Raw genomic sequence first — 16,031 nt, forward strand, 5'->3', positions numbered from 1 at the left:
GTCTAGGCTTATTATTATTATAATTATTATTATTATTATTAGGAAGGAATTTGATCTTTTTCTAAGAACAACTTTTAACATCCCACAGGACATAGTGTTTTCTTGGAACACAGTTTGGGAAAACTTGGATCAGAAGATGAATAAATGTTCCTCTGTGATTTCTTTTGTGCCTCAGAAAGCCTTTTACCTCGCTCGCTAAGTTCTATTTCTCTGGTACCATCCTGGATCTGTCCATTTCTCTCCATTCCCACTGCCCTTGGATCCTCACACCACTTATCCCCTTGCAGGTCTCAGCTCAAGCATCGTCTCCTTAAGGAGGCCATCCCTGACTCTCCAACTGGAGTGTCCCTGCATGCCCCAGTAATTCTTTTACACATCCCAGTGTTTTCCTCACATATATGTTCACTTATTTATTGCCTATTTCCTTTCTGAAAGAATAAAAATTCCTTAAGAGCAAGGACCTAGTGTGCTTTGTCCAAGGCTGTATCCCAAGAATCTATAATAGTGCCCATCATTAACCAGGTACTCAATAGATATTTTTTGATTGAATGAATGTTTTCCCCAATAGACACTAAGTTTCTTAAAAACAGAGGCCATGTTTTATACACTTCCACTTCCACCTGTGCGGTCTCACAACTTTCTGAAACTATTTTCTCTTCTGTCAACTGGAATAACAGTAGGCACCTCATAGAAGTGTACTGAAGATTAAATAGAACCTTTACTATGTTCGTAGCAAAAGTGCCTGCCAAATATAGCACAGAGATGATAACTTCACTTCTATGTCATTATTTATGAAATCCACAGTTCTTAATGCAGTGCCCAGCACAGAGTAGACTCTCAATGATTGTTTGCCAAATAAAATAATGAATGAAATAAATGATTTTTCTTAAAATACGCTAGCTAAGCAGATAAATGAAACATCACACGCATGTTCCCAAAGTCTACCACGATCTCTCCAAGTAGATGGTGTGATCTAAATCTGATGACCCAAACAGAGAACACAAGCTCTGAAAAGTTGTGGGACACTCTCTCCCAAAGCTCTTAAAAATAGGGAGAAGCTGCAGCTCGGAAATACAGTCCTGCCTGTGAGAAGAGGAATGAAAAAATTGTTGATTGACTTCCACTTGAGTAACAGTCACCATGCCAGGCATAAAAGATAAGTAAAACGTATGTGTCCCCTGTCCTCACAAACCCACAGCCTGGTGGGAAAAACAGACAAATATGCAATGTCAATATAGTAGGAGATGCCATCCTGGCACAGAGAAGGGTACATGAAACAGGTGTAGGAAGTTAGGAAATGCTTCCTGGAAGGACTGATACCCAGACAGAGTGAAGAATGAGGAGCGTTCAGCAAGGAGAAGAGGGGGTGGGTAAAACTCTGGTCAAAAAGAACCAAGCTTTTGATTGGTTGGAAGGTACAAGGGAGAGGAACATGTTATGGATGATGCAAAGAATTCTGCTATGGCTTGAGGTGTCCAGGTAATGGCATGCCTTCCAAACACATCTATGTGACTGGCTAGCCTACGACTGACATAAGATCTCCATAATCTGCCTTTAGCAAACATCGGCTTCTTAAAAGTCCTAGCTCTTTCTCTGCATCATCCATTCTGCCATCATAAAGTGTCTGCTGTCAAAGGCTGAGACACAAACAGCAAAAACTTCCATCTAATGAGAGTGTATGAGTATGGGTACGTGTTTATGTACTGGAATCCCTAGGGGCTTCTTGTAAATGAAGAGCTCACTTCAATGACCCTATTGTGGTAATTAATGCACTCCCTATGCAGACTGTACTGCCGAAGAAAAGATAAGTCGTGCTCAAATAGGGGCAAATGTGATGCCAGGAAATCTGAACAGTCCTTGCAAAGTATAGAAGGTCCTTGAAGCATGGGGAACATCTGCAGATAAGAAGGCTGTTCTACGTAAGAGTTTTCATATACTGCTTTGGAGCTGACAAACCACTTTCATAATTATTATTTTATTGAATCTCCCAAGCATTATGACTACTCAAGATGACAATATTTGGGTAATACAGGAAGGTGCCCCCAAAATGAAAGATATAGATTGAATTTCCATGTCATTATTTATAGTAGGCATATGGCAGAGGTACGTAGAGCCCAAAGGAGAAAGAAACAGCCTCTATTCATTAGGAGAGAAAGAAGGATTATCCAGTCCAAATGGAAAATTGTTAGCAATGCCCATTTGGATACCTCTAGAAAGAGACAGCTAAATGCAATCAACTTCTGGTATTCTAGTCTCATTGCCAGAACATCCCTCATGTGGAGATGGATACAGAACAGGCATCAGCAAAATACAGCTCACAGGCTAAATCTGGCCTCCTGCTTGTTTCTGTGAATAAAATTTTATTGGAACACAGCCACGCCTATTTATTTATATATTATCTACGTCTGCTTGTACACAATGATGACAGAGCTGAGTAACTGCAAGGAGATCATAAAGCTATAAAGCCTAAAATACTTACTACTGACCCTTTGCTGACCCTGACACAGAACATTATACAACACTACACACTACTGAGACTTACTCAATACCCATTCTCAACACTCTTCTCCCTGGTAACCTTCTACAATAGGCAAAGCTAATATTTGGTCAGTATATATAGTTAAAACTGTGCCAGTTACTTATGGTTGGCATCCACTGTGATTGGTCTATGCCTGTGCCACACTGATGATTAAATTTTTAAAAGTATTATCCCAATGATAGGGGCTAGAAAGGTAAATACTCAGTTTCCCAACCTCCCTTTAAGTTAGATGTCACCAGGTGACACAGTTCTTAAACATTAAATGGAAGTGGAAGTCTCCCGAAATAATTTTGGGAAAGCTTTAGCTTCAGCTTTTCCTCCTTCAGTGACATGATGCCTGGCACTGAAGTAGCCATCTTGTCAACCAGAGGTAGAAAGATAGAAAGAGCCTAAGTCTCTGGAGGCATCTTGGAACAACTGAACGAATGCTAACAGCTTCTATATTTAGACTTCTTCCTAGATAAGGAATGTAAAATTCTATTTGTTTAAGCCAGAAGGAACGATTTGGTGCTTCACACATTCCTAACTGTTATAGTAGCATGGACCTCAAGCATTCAGGTCTCATTAGCAAGGTCACCCCTATGGTAAGATGGCTACATTAAGCTCTTTCAATATACATTAGACTCATCTAACTCTCTTGACTTGCTTCAACACTCAACACATAACTTGGATTAGAATTTGCTTGATGAATGAACCATGAGTCAGAGACAGCAATTCTAGTCCTAGTTCTGCCACTGGCTGACCCTCAGCTTCTGAGCATCTTCCTTGTCCTTTCTGGATTTTTGATTTCTTCATCTGTAAAATAAAGAAGCTAAACTTCAGTCTCTACTCTCCCCTCCTGTTCCCTCATTCTCTAATTCAATTTTTTAAATTCTAAAACTGCATGAAGAATAGGGTGACAACTTCAAATGTGCATTAAAATAATTATAAGTTTCCTGGTGGTCAGGGGTGGGAAGGGAATGATGATATAACTCTTTATTGTTTGATAACAACTAGAAGATTATATGCAGGATAGTTCTTGTTGATACAATTTCAAAACAGAAAATTTGAAATTTAGAAAGAAGACAAAAGACAACCTGAAAGGATACTTTTACTAGCAGCCTTCTAAGCCTTCTTTTCAGGAAACCCCAAAGGAGACTGCCACACTAGCATACTCATTTACTCCTTGAAAATGGTCTGTTCACCCATCAATGGATATCAGTAACATATTTACAACATTCTTTTTCGCCACTAAGACAAAAATGATGACTAACATTTAATAAGCAATGTCAGTTACTAATACACACCAGATATTTCTATTTGCCATCTCCCAAAGCTCAGAGACTTCCCTTCCTACCAGAAGAAAAGTGTTGCCTACACTAGTGAGTTACTTGTGTGTGCTCAGTGCTTCGAAATTTGAAAAGTGTTTTTAATCTACTTTGCACTTGATCTTCATGACACGTGAAAGAGATGGAATCAGAATTATTACCCCATGTTGCAAATGATGGCACTGCATCTCAAAAAGCTTAAGCACCATGATGTGGTTTCCGAGGTTTGGTTCAGCACTGCAACTGAACCCCAGCCTGGAGGCCCTGCAGCAAACATTACCATTACAGTTGCTCCAGACCAGATGTTGCTCACATCTATATCCAGGCACATCTGTCAGGTACCTCTCTCCAGAGTGATCCAATGCCTCACTGGGTGACATCTAGGCAGCAGCTCCACTCTATTTGTTTCGACCGCTGTCAAACAGAATCAATGAAGCTTCAACATATTATCTCAAATATATTGTCCTGACAGCAAGTTCAATGCCTTACAATAGCCTCGTTATGGATGATTTTAAAAAATTAAGGTTAGAAACAGGAAAATGGAATAAAATGGAAAAAAAATACATGAATTAAGTCTTGGTCTGAGGAATCAATAAAGGATAACCACAGTCCACTGTGGCTCTCTACATCTGAGTCTGACCCTAAAGACCAGGACATCACACAGCTCTTCCTTGCTCTTGGCTTCCAGGTCACCATTCTCAGACCCTCCCATTTATTCACCCATTCACTTATTCAGCAACACAGGAGCATAGATGAATGAGACAATTGTCTGGAGAGGCTGAAGCATGTTTAGCTTAAGAGTAAGAACTTGGGAGGTAGAGTTTAAAACATCTTCCTGTGCCTTGATTTTCCCATCTTTACTAATCATAATAGATTAACGGTTACTAGGAGATAACTTCATGGCAGGCACAGTTATGAGTGCCTTATAACATTAACTCAATCTTCAAAACAGTAAATGAGATAGGCACTGTTTTTAATCCCCTTTTTATAGATGAGAAAACTGAGGTGCCAAGGGGTAAAGAAATTTGGCCAAGATCACATACTAGGACATGGTGGTGCTGGGCAGTACAGCTCCAGAACCCATGCTCATAACCACTATGCTATACAATAAGCAGACCAGCACTGCCCAATAGAACTCTCTTCTCTGAAGGAAATGTTCTACCCAATGTGGTAGGCACCGGGCACATACAGCTGATCCAATATATAGCCATTAGCCACATATTAGCCATACATACTTGATAGTACAACAAAGAAATCAATTTATTTTATTTTATTTTAATTAGTTTAAATTAATTTAATTAATTTAAACATAAATACCCAAACGTGGTAGTAGCTATTGATTGCACGGTGCATCTCTACACTGCAAAATGCAGACAGTAACACTATATTCATTATAGGCTCTGAGGCTCTTGTGCAATAAATGTCTGTAAACTGTTTAGTACGGTACCTGGCACATAATAGGCGATCAATCAATGTGAGCTACTCTTTTAGCAGTAGGAGGCATTGAACAAATATTTATATGCAATCTCTTATCTGAATTATAAAAATCCAAAAAGCTCTGAAAACTGAATTTTGTGTGTACATGTATGTGTATGTGTGATTTGTGTGTGTGTGTGTGTGTGTGTGTGTGTGTGTGTGTAAGTGTATAACACATTTTGGTAGCAAATCTAAGCTGATCTGAATTAATTTGGTGGCACAAACTGACCTGAACTGACAGAACACTACTTACAGTGTTTATTCATCTTACATTTATTTATTATACATCTTACTGCAGAGATGTTAATGTGTTTAATTATGGGTGCTGCCCCAAGTCTGGCAGGGGGTGTCACATAATATGTAATATACATATCACATTGCCTTTTTCAGATCTGAAATAGTCTAAATTTCTGACATACATCTGGCCCCTAAAGTTTCAAACAAGAAATCATGGCTTTACATTCACATTTTTATACTGGGTCAGCTATGATGGACAGAGCAGAGAGAACAGGTCCTGACCTGGAGGGCTGAGCTCTCACCAGTGCTGCTGTTGGAGAGAAAAGTAGCCATTCCCCAGGCGAGCTGGAGCAGAGGTGGGGCTGGAGCCACCTTGGTGGGGAAGAGACAGACTCAACCATGAGACAGTGGAGCATCTGCAGCAGGGCACTTCCTGAAGCAGCCACATGTCCAGTCACTGCTTTATGAGTCCGCTCGATAAGTTTATTTAAATAGTACAGGCAGGAAAAGGGACATGATGTTCTTATTAGTGACTTAGTTATTGTAGAAGCTTTTCTAGGACTCCAGACTGACGACGCACAGGGCCAACACCCCCTTGTACAGACTAGCCTCTGATCCCTTCTCCTCACATTTCTCCCCACTCTACCCCTACATTTCAGAATGTCAGTGTTTCAGAAAACATGGGCCTGCCTTACAAATATCTCTCTCATATTTCTAGCTGGCCCTATAACAAAAATGTTCTTTATTGGATTTATCCTTTGAGATTGGGTATTTTATCCTGTAGAGATCTCAACTTGAAAAGCAATGGAGTAAAACGGGAGTCTGCACTTCCTAACTGTGTGGTCTGGGGTAAATCACTCAGACTCTCTGTTCCACAAATAGCTCACTTATAAAAAGAAGCAAATGATACCACTTCAAAGAGTTCCTGCAGGAATAAATAATGCACCTCAAAGTGTCCTAGTAAAGTGCATGGGACATTGCAAGATACTCACTGAGTGGTGACTGGTGGATCCAAGCCTCCTGTCAGTGGATCCTGTTAGTATACAAATCTAGTCATCATCTTTATTACAGTGTGAAGGAAAAGCGTGGGTTTGCAATAAGCTTGGAGGACCTTATACAAGTCCTACAACCCTTGTGAGCTTGTTTCCACATCTGAACAAATGGGAATGATGTTTCCCTCTCATGGTAACATCCTGAAAGCATCAGAAGGGCACCAACATACCTAGAGAGCTCCTGACAGTGTCTAGCCCACGGTGGAAACTTCTCTCCTCTTGCCCACCCTTCCCTTCCGCTAACAAGCTAACGGCACTAAAAAGACTATGACATATTCCTTTCAACTTCAGCTACCTAATAATACCTAAGTAAGAATGACAGAATTCAATACAGAAATCAATGAAGAAGAGCCATGTGGCCCCTCTTAATCAAAATCTAAAACGATGACGCCATCGCCTACAGCAATATCAGAGGAAGCACGGGTGAGAGAAGAAGCGATGGAAGAGAGTGCTTTTCAGAGAAGCAAGAGTCAGGCAGAGTTGGCCTCAGTCTTTAATGATAGGATATAATTCCAATTTCACAACTTAATTATGACTGGATGAAAAGGACAACGTGAAAAACTAGGTGTAGTGTAGGGAGTTTCATCTCGTTAGGTTCACTGACACCTCATTAGGGACTTTGAAAAACATTCTGCTTCCAGGCAATTTTGCTACTATCTTGATTTTTTTTTTTCACGTTTATCTGGCTCCATTTATTTGACTTGACACAAGTAGGAAAATGGAATCTTTGATTTTTTTTTTCAGCTCATCAACTAACACTTCTAGTTTCCCGCTTTGACCGGCAAGGTTCTTTATCAGGTTATGATCATGGACATCATAGGATCCGAGCTGCCAGAGTAATCTTCTAACATGAGCTGGATCATGTCATGCCCCTACTCCAAATCTTTAGTGGTTCCTGTCTAGAGGATCACATGCAAACACACTAGCATGGTGTTCAAGGGCTGCCTACTTTTCAAACCTCAATTCCATATCGCCTTCTTTCAATGTCTATTCTGGTTGTAACAGGGCTTTTTAACATTCCCCCAGACCCAACAGAAAGTATTGTGATATTCATGATGTTTCTATTTTTTTTTCTCAATTTCCCCTACACTCATCCCTAAAGATTCAAATCAAAGATTCAGTTTTCTATCAAAGTTTAGTTTATTTTCCCAATCAGAAAACACCCTCTCACTCCTTTGCACTGCCAGAACAAAGATTCTTGGTACTAGGACTTCCTGTCTTGAATGATCGTCAACAGTCCATATTTGCCTACCCCTACCACCTGTAAGCTCCTTGAGAACAGAGCCCTGATAATTAACTATCTATTCTTTACTACTGCATCACACAACACAGTTGTGTCCCATTGAATTGTGAGACGTGTCAGAAGATTTTTCTAAGATATCACACTTGGAAAAAAAAAAAAGAGCTATTCAAAATAAATTTAAAAATTAATATTTTCCTTATTCTCTTGAGTAGAAAAGTATCAAATTAAAGTTAAAACATGGGGAATTATGCACACCCCTAATTTCTCCCACAAGTGTGTGTCTTGTGTGTATTGGAAGAAAAACAAAAGGGTTGAGAAGTGCCACTCTGTAATACCAAGTCAAGTCCTATAACAATATGCTAAATACAGAGATGACAAATGACTGTTCTTGATCATATTCTGAGGCCTAAGACACTTTTACCTGACTATGATGTGTGGCTCTGTTCACTGTATCATATGGCCAAAGAAGTAAAACTCTGATGGCATTGGGAACCACAAAGAATGTCTTGGTCTCCTAAGTACTGTGCACAGTTTATTTATTTGGGAATTCTTCCATGATTGCATGTTAAACTGACTGTGGACCTGAATTAATTTTTGCGACATGGCAAAGGGATTTCGAGTTAGGAGATGTGAGTTTAATTTCCTGCAAATTGCCAACTAGCAAAATAGTAAAATAGCAAAATAGCAGGGTGGCTTTTGGCAAGTCCCTTCTTTGAGCCTCCATTTTTCAACTGTAAAGCAATAAACTCTAACACTATAGAACAATTCCAACTTGCAGCTTTGTTATATGGATCGAATGAGATATAGATGGAAAAGTGCTCTGTAAATCATAAAGCATTCTATCAATGGCGTTAGTAATTAGTTATTGGTATTAGGAATAAGCTAAGGGTAAAATGCATCCAGATCCTTTGTTATTAAAAAGGCAGTTTCGCACCATAGCAGAGAGACTGGCCTTTGGAGGCTGACCTCCCCGAATTTAAGAATTGGCCCCATCACATACTGTACAGGTCATCTTGAGTAAGACATGTAACCTCTCTGAGCTTCACGTTCTTCTTTATAAAATGGGGATGATAAGATTTTTGTGATCATTATTAAAGACAAAAGCATTTCTGAAAGATAGAAACATATAAATGATTAATTCATGGCAGAACAGCTTAAACATTGTACCAGATATAACATAGAAGTCACAATGAGAACACCAAGTAAGTTTCATCAAGGAGCTGGTTTTAAAGTATGAATAGGAGCTTTCCAGGAAAATAAAGTGGGGAAAGAATATTCTAGGAAAAAAGAACAAACCACAAGTACAGTAAAGGGCAGAAGTTAGAAAATCTTGGAATCTCTTGATTTCTCTTCATTCTGCTTTCCTATATACAAAATGAGAATAGGAATGTCTGTTTTTCTCCTATTTTTCTGAGATATTCTTAATGTCAATGAGATTATGTCTTTATAACACAATTCACTCCAGGACAGGAAGAAATAAATACACTCAATATGGCCACCATCACTCTCTAGAGCTGGCCTCTGACTGGCAACCACAAGGGCAAGTAATCGCCGTGACATTTTATGCCAATGGAGAAATGACTCTAAGGGGAAGAAACAGTGCCTATCGTTCTTCTACTCTCCTCCACTGTGTTTCCCCAAGTGGATTCAGGTATGTCGAGACATTCAGAGAAGTAACACACAGGTGTAATATGGCCCCGTTGTCTCTCACGGCCTTCCTGAGCATGTTTTTCTTTAGCCCCTGCTCCACCAGAGAACATCTTTAAAACCAGAGCCACAGATGGAATGATAAAACTATTACAGGATTTTCTAAGCAGAAGAAAAAGGTGATGCGGGTAGGGGTGGGAGGGAGATGAATAATAGCTAAGTAGGTCAAAAGAAAAGTATTTTGGGAGCTCTCTTGTTCTATCAAAATGGAAACATTTTACCTTGACAAAGCTCTCGGGTTTAGCAGCCTTGTAATTTACCCTCTATAGAAGATATAGCCCCGTTGTTCTGTGAAATCATGCATTGTTGAGTGACAAGACCTGCTTACAGCCTAGGTGTGCCCTTACTAGCTGTGTGATCTCAAGCAAGGTATTTAGCATTTCTGGTCCTCAAATTTCCCACCTAGAAAATGAGGAAATTTGACTAATTGATTTGTTAAGTTTCTTCTGGCTCATAAAAGTCTTCTTTAGCACATATCTGAGACCCTGTACTAAGTACTGGGGCAAGGAGAGGGAGAAGGAGAGAGACATTTGTAAAATGAAGGCTGGGCCATGTTCGATTTGCAATCATACATAGGAGGGGAAGCCAGAGGGGAAGCCAAAGTCACCACATATCTACCATGTAAAACACACTGTGTTAATTTCTCAATATCCACGTTGTTGTTTTAGCCATCACATCAGCCCCTGTGAATGTCAGAGAGTTAGGTGATGATCAGTACTCCCTGCCACACTTCCAAGTCCAGAACCAGTTGAGAGAGATCCATACAAAAGTCAGCCAGATAGAGATCAAACTCTCAAAAGTATTGTTGATGAAGCTGCATTAAAGAAAATGCCAGCCTGTCACCAAAATCAAGCTTCCTATAACTTTTCTCTTCCCTGACTCCCTTGCAGAGAGACCTCTGCTTGAAGGTGTCCTATAATCTAGCAGATGCAAGAGGGCTGACCGCTCTGGGACAGTTCCTTCACTCACACTCAGGAAGCAGGTAAAGCACTCCTGCTCATTTGGGAAGCACAAGGAGCAAGTGGAGAGAGAGCAGAAGTTTTCTGTTTCCACTTTTCCTCCCCTGGGGATGGAATGGAAGCCCCCTCCTCTGTAGAAATGGGGACCCTCATGCAGGAAAAGCAGCCTCTACAAAACTATGATTAACTTCATTTACAAGAGCTTGGTGGGGCCAAAAAAACCTGACCAAGGCGACCCAGTTAGTAAAAGCCAGGATTTGTACTCAGATCTGCCAAGTTCCTTTTTCTTCCCACTCTACTACGTGAAACCACGTGCAAGTGCTTGCGTACATACATGCACACACACAAATACACACACACGACTTTAGTGCACGACAGTGTCATGAGTATCATATGAATGGTAGAAATGCCACAGACTTTTAAAATATTAGTGTAAACATCTAGGTTTTCACAGTAACTTGACATCTCAGCATCCTAGTTACTATGAATATACATACATACGTATATGGATGTGTGAGTGTGCATGCCTATGTATATATTTCTCTGTGTATATGTGGTATGTAGCATCATCTTGTAACGCTGTAGCAATAAGTTTTAGAATGCACATTAACAGCATGGGGAATAAAATGGTTGCTATCAGATTATATATACAGTAAATACTCACTTAACATCATCTAAAGGTTCTTGAAAATAGTGACTTTAAGTCAAACAATGTCTAATAAAACCAATTTCTTCATAGGCTAATTGATATAAACAAGAATTAAGTTCCTATGGCATATTTCTGGTCACAGAACATGGCAAACTTCTAAATAAAGACCCAAAGTAATTCCAATATTAAACATTGAAATAAATGCGAGCTATATATACATTTGAGAAAGACTGATAAAAACAAGTAAGAAGTTCTTTTCCAACCTGTTTATCCAGTTCAGGGTCACAGGTGGCCAGAGCCTGTCCTGGCACCTCAGGGCGTGATGGGGGACCCACCCTGGACAGAATGCCCTTCTATCACAGGGAACACTCATACCCTCACCCACACTCACTCAGACTGGGACAATTTAGGCACGCCAATTCGCTTAACATGCACATCTTTGGGATGTGGGAGGAAACCCTAGTACCCGGAGAAAATCCACGTAGACATGGGGAGAATGTGCAAACTCCACATAGACCATGGCCCTGGTAGGAATCAATTTGTTTCTCATCAACATTATCATGAAACATTTTTAAAAATGATATTATTTGATGACCTGCTACATTATCTTAGATTTCTATACATAATACTCACAAGACCTTATTTACCCAGACACATGAACTCATACAGAAATGAGCAATTACAGATTTAAGCACGAGCATTCTAAAAGGTTACTTTAAAAAAACACACACACATTCTTTCTATAATATGTTATTCTTATCCCTGCTTCTTTAAATATGGTTTTAAAAGTCGAGTCAACAGTATCAACATCAGCTGCTACATTGGGCTGTATCTCAGTAATGAATTAGGGGCTATATCATGTTAGAGAGATGATGAGCTACCTGTGTCTAGATGACTACACTTTGCCAAGACACTTGTCTACCTGAATAATATTGGGATGTCTACTCTTTTGAATTTTAATATTTTTTATTAATTACAGGCAATGGGCTAGATATTAAGAATTACCAGATACATGAGATTAAATATTGGACACCTGATTTCTCCTTGGATTCTCCTCATATTTCATGCAATGAAGCAATTTAACATGGTAGTTTAAGACTTTGTACTATGGAGTTGGGTGCAACCTGCTGCTTGTTCACTGTGTGTGCTTAGTCAAGTGTCTTTGCCTCTCTGAACCTTAACTGCTTTATCTATATAGCAGGAGTAATAATGGCATCTTCCTCATAGATTAACTAACCTGAAGGTTAAGTGAGATCAAGTAAGATCATTCATCTAAAATAATTAGCAATGTGCTGAGCATATACTAAGCACTTAGTAGAAACATGGCCATCATTATTATATGAGGCAGACAATATGGTGATAATAGATCTGGCTAGAAACTCACTCTGTCATTGTTGTTATTTTTATAATAATAATAATTACTATTATTATTACTACTACTATTATTATATTTGAATTTAGAGAAATTAAGACTTGGTTTTCTTATTTTTATGGTGTACTTATTTGATAACAAAAATGGAAATTAAAAATAGTATAGAATGAAGTATTTTATTCGGACTCCCCACAGGATGGGGCAGGAGAAATCCTTTGAGGCTCAGAATGAACCCATGAACCTTCCAGTGCACCAAGAAAGTAACATAGAGGTCCATGACTACTTGTTTGGAAGGGGTCCATCTTTTTCAAAATATTGGTTTTAAAAGTAAATTGTCGGGGGTGGCTCCACAGTGTAGTGGTCAGCATGTCTGCTTTACACTCAGAAGGTCCTGGGTTCACGCCCCAGGTGGAGCCATGGACTATACCCTGAGGACGCCAGGCCTGATGCGCATTGTGAGCGTGTAGGGGAAGACATCCCGCCTTCTGAGATCCAGTTCTTAAGGGCAGATGGTAACAGCCATAGGTCAGGGGTGGAAGTGGTGGGGGTGGGCGGGGGTGGAGATTAAAGAGGGGAAAAAAAAGTAAATTGTCTATTTTTGTTTTTGTTTACTTTGCTTTGGTGTCAAATCCAAAAGGTTATCACCAAGACCCATGTCAAAGAGTTTCCTCCCTATGTTTTCTTCTAAGAGCTTTACAGTTTCAGGTCTTACTTTCAAGTCTTTAATCCATTTGAGCTGATTTTTGTGTATCGGGTATGATAGGGGCCCACTTTCATTCTTTTACATATAGCTGTCTGAAAACAGGGTATGAAAGAAATATCTACACTCCCATGTTTACAATAACCAAGATAAGGAAACGACCTAAGGGTCTGTCAACAGATGAATGGATAAAGAGATGTGAGATAAATATACGATATATATATATATGATATATATATCATATATATGTACATACATGTATACAATGGGATATTATTCAGTCACAAGAAAGAAGGAAATCTTGCCATTTGTGACAGCACGAATGGACCTCAAGGGCAATATGCTAAGTGAAATAAGCCAGACAGAAAAGATAAATACTGCATGGTATCACTTATATGTGGAATAAAGAGGAGGAGGAGGACGAGGAGGAGGAGGAGAAGCAGAAGTAGTAGCAATAGTAGTAGAAATAGCAGCAGCAGCAGCAGCAGCAGCAGCAGTTAGTCAAACTTAGAAAGAGAAAATAGAAAAGTGGTTGCCAGGGACTGGAGGGTAGGAGAACTAGGGAGAGGTTGGTAAAAGTATACAAACTTTTCAGCTATAAAATGAAGAAGATCTGAAGATCTAATGTCTAACATGATGACTATAGTTCATAACACTATTGTATAACTGAAATTTGCTAAAAGAGTAGAACTTAAATGTTCACACACACACAGTGGACTGTCTTGCTCCTCTTCCTCTAACACAGGCAAGGATCTGTGAAAAGCTGCCTGTACTCTGCAGTTCTTGATTTGCATAACCCTGACCATCAATGTCACCTTTAGGAGGGGCACCTAGGCTTCTTGCAGTTTTCTCCGCAGCAGTGGCTACCTGACAGGGTAGTACATACAGGATCCAGTGCTGCTCTGAGAATTCCCCCTCCCACATGTAGGACACCAACCATGAGTGAGATACAGTATTGCTGAGGCTGCCCAGAGGACTCCTGATTTAACTGCCCTAATGGGCTTGCAGCCTAACAAAAAGCTCCTCAATGATGACATAATTAAAGTGGATTAACAAAATGTGATACGAGCCCTGAGACCTCCCTGCTCTTTGAGATCTGGGTAATGTTAGCTCAAGTTCATGAATCTCAATTTGAAGTTCTCAGTAGGATTTCTTCTGTATAGTCCCATGAGCTTATTCTCTCTAGGGGATATATCTCAGCTTATACACAAACTGGAAGACCATTATTGGTTGTTATTTCTTGAAAACTAAACGTGTCTTTGTCTCCTTCTTCCATCTCTAATTCTTTTCATCAAATTGCTATGGTGTAGAAAAGGGCCTAGTTTGGCACATACAGGCTCTCGGGTCTCATTGTATGATTGCTTTTTCAGTCTCAACACTTGCTTTTTCTCCACCATGCATCTTATACCCCTTCCTGGTTAACATGTTGCTATTTCATGCCTCTGTGCTTTTTCTACAGAGGTTACGTTTCTTTTACTTACTCTTTTTGTTACTTGGTTAACTTATCCTTTGAAACTCTACTCAAGAATTGCAGGCTGCAAGATACCCAACCCATCTGACTTGTCTGGGTTAGATACCCTTCATCAGAGAACCCACAGCACCCTGAATTTTCTTTCATATTCTGTTACAGGGTCTCATCCTATGTGTCTCTCTCCCATCTTTGGCTCTAAGATCCTTGAGGATTGGACCTTGTCTTACCTCTCTGCCTGTTAGTAGGCTCCCAGGGCCTGTGTTTCATACATTTTTCTTTCATTAATTTATTTAGTAATTGAGCGATTCATTAATTGATCTCTTTTAGTTGCTCGAAGACCTTTCATCCTCATTCAAGACTTTCAGTTGTTTTTCAAATAGATGAAGTTGCTGTACAAATGAGGAACCTCCAAGTTAGTGCAAGTGACTGTCAAGTTTCCAAGTGTTCTACTTTGATCCACCTCCAATTGGCTGCCAGGTACTGCATAAGGATAGCCAGCTTGGTGGCATCAGTGAATGCAATTATTCCTCACAGGGCTAGTAATAAACAACACTGCTAATTTCACCCTTGATAGCTTTCAATTTCCCCCTCTCTTCATGCTATGTACTTATTTTCAGGCTTACTTTTCCACCCCCAATGCACACAGGGCCCTCATTCTCAACTGGCTTCTCAGAACCTTGAGACTCTGCTTCTAGCTCCATGACTAACTAGCTGTGGGCTCTTGGGCACATCATTTCCCCTCTCTGAGTCTATCTTTGTTCTCAAAGACAAGTAGGATGGAAAATGAAAGTCTATCATTGAAGCAAAGTCCAGGAGACAGACAGTGCCTGGCCAGTAGAGGTGAACTAAGGAAGATGGGCTTACTACTGTGAAAATTAATAAATAGAAACCTCATTTAAAATGGAATTGTGAGGCTAGAAGAGAGGTCTTATATGTCACTCAATGCACACTACTGGCCCCCAAATGAAGAGAAGTATCTTACATCTCTGACAGGAAGTGATACTGCTTTACCACCTCATCAGGAGGAAGAAAAGATTTCTCAGCAAAAGCTCAGCCAATAGGAGAATGCAATAACTCAGCCAATCAAAAGTCTCTATACTTTGAACTTTTGGTTTCCTTCAATAGACCCTTTGTTTACAAGAGCCCCTCCCAAGTCCAAGAAAGAGCAGTCCTATCCTTTGTTTCTCTGGATTTGTATGTAGTTTGACATTAATTGCAACTCTTTGTTGTTCTCAAATAAACTCATTTTGATGGAGAAATATCCAGCTGTCTGTTTGTTAAAGGTCAGCACCATGAAGAGGAGGCTGGAAGAGTTGGGG

Source organism: Pteropus medius, unplaced genomic scaffold (genome assembly GCF_902729225.1).
Source record: "Pteropus medius unplaced genomic scaffold, Ma_sr-lr_union100, whole genome shotgun sequence".
NCBI classification, from domain to species: Eukaryota; Metazoa; Chordata; class Mammalia; order Chiroptera; family Pteropodidae; genus Pteropus; species Pteropus medius.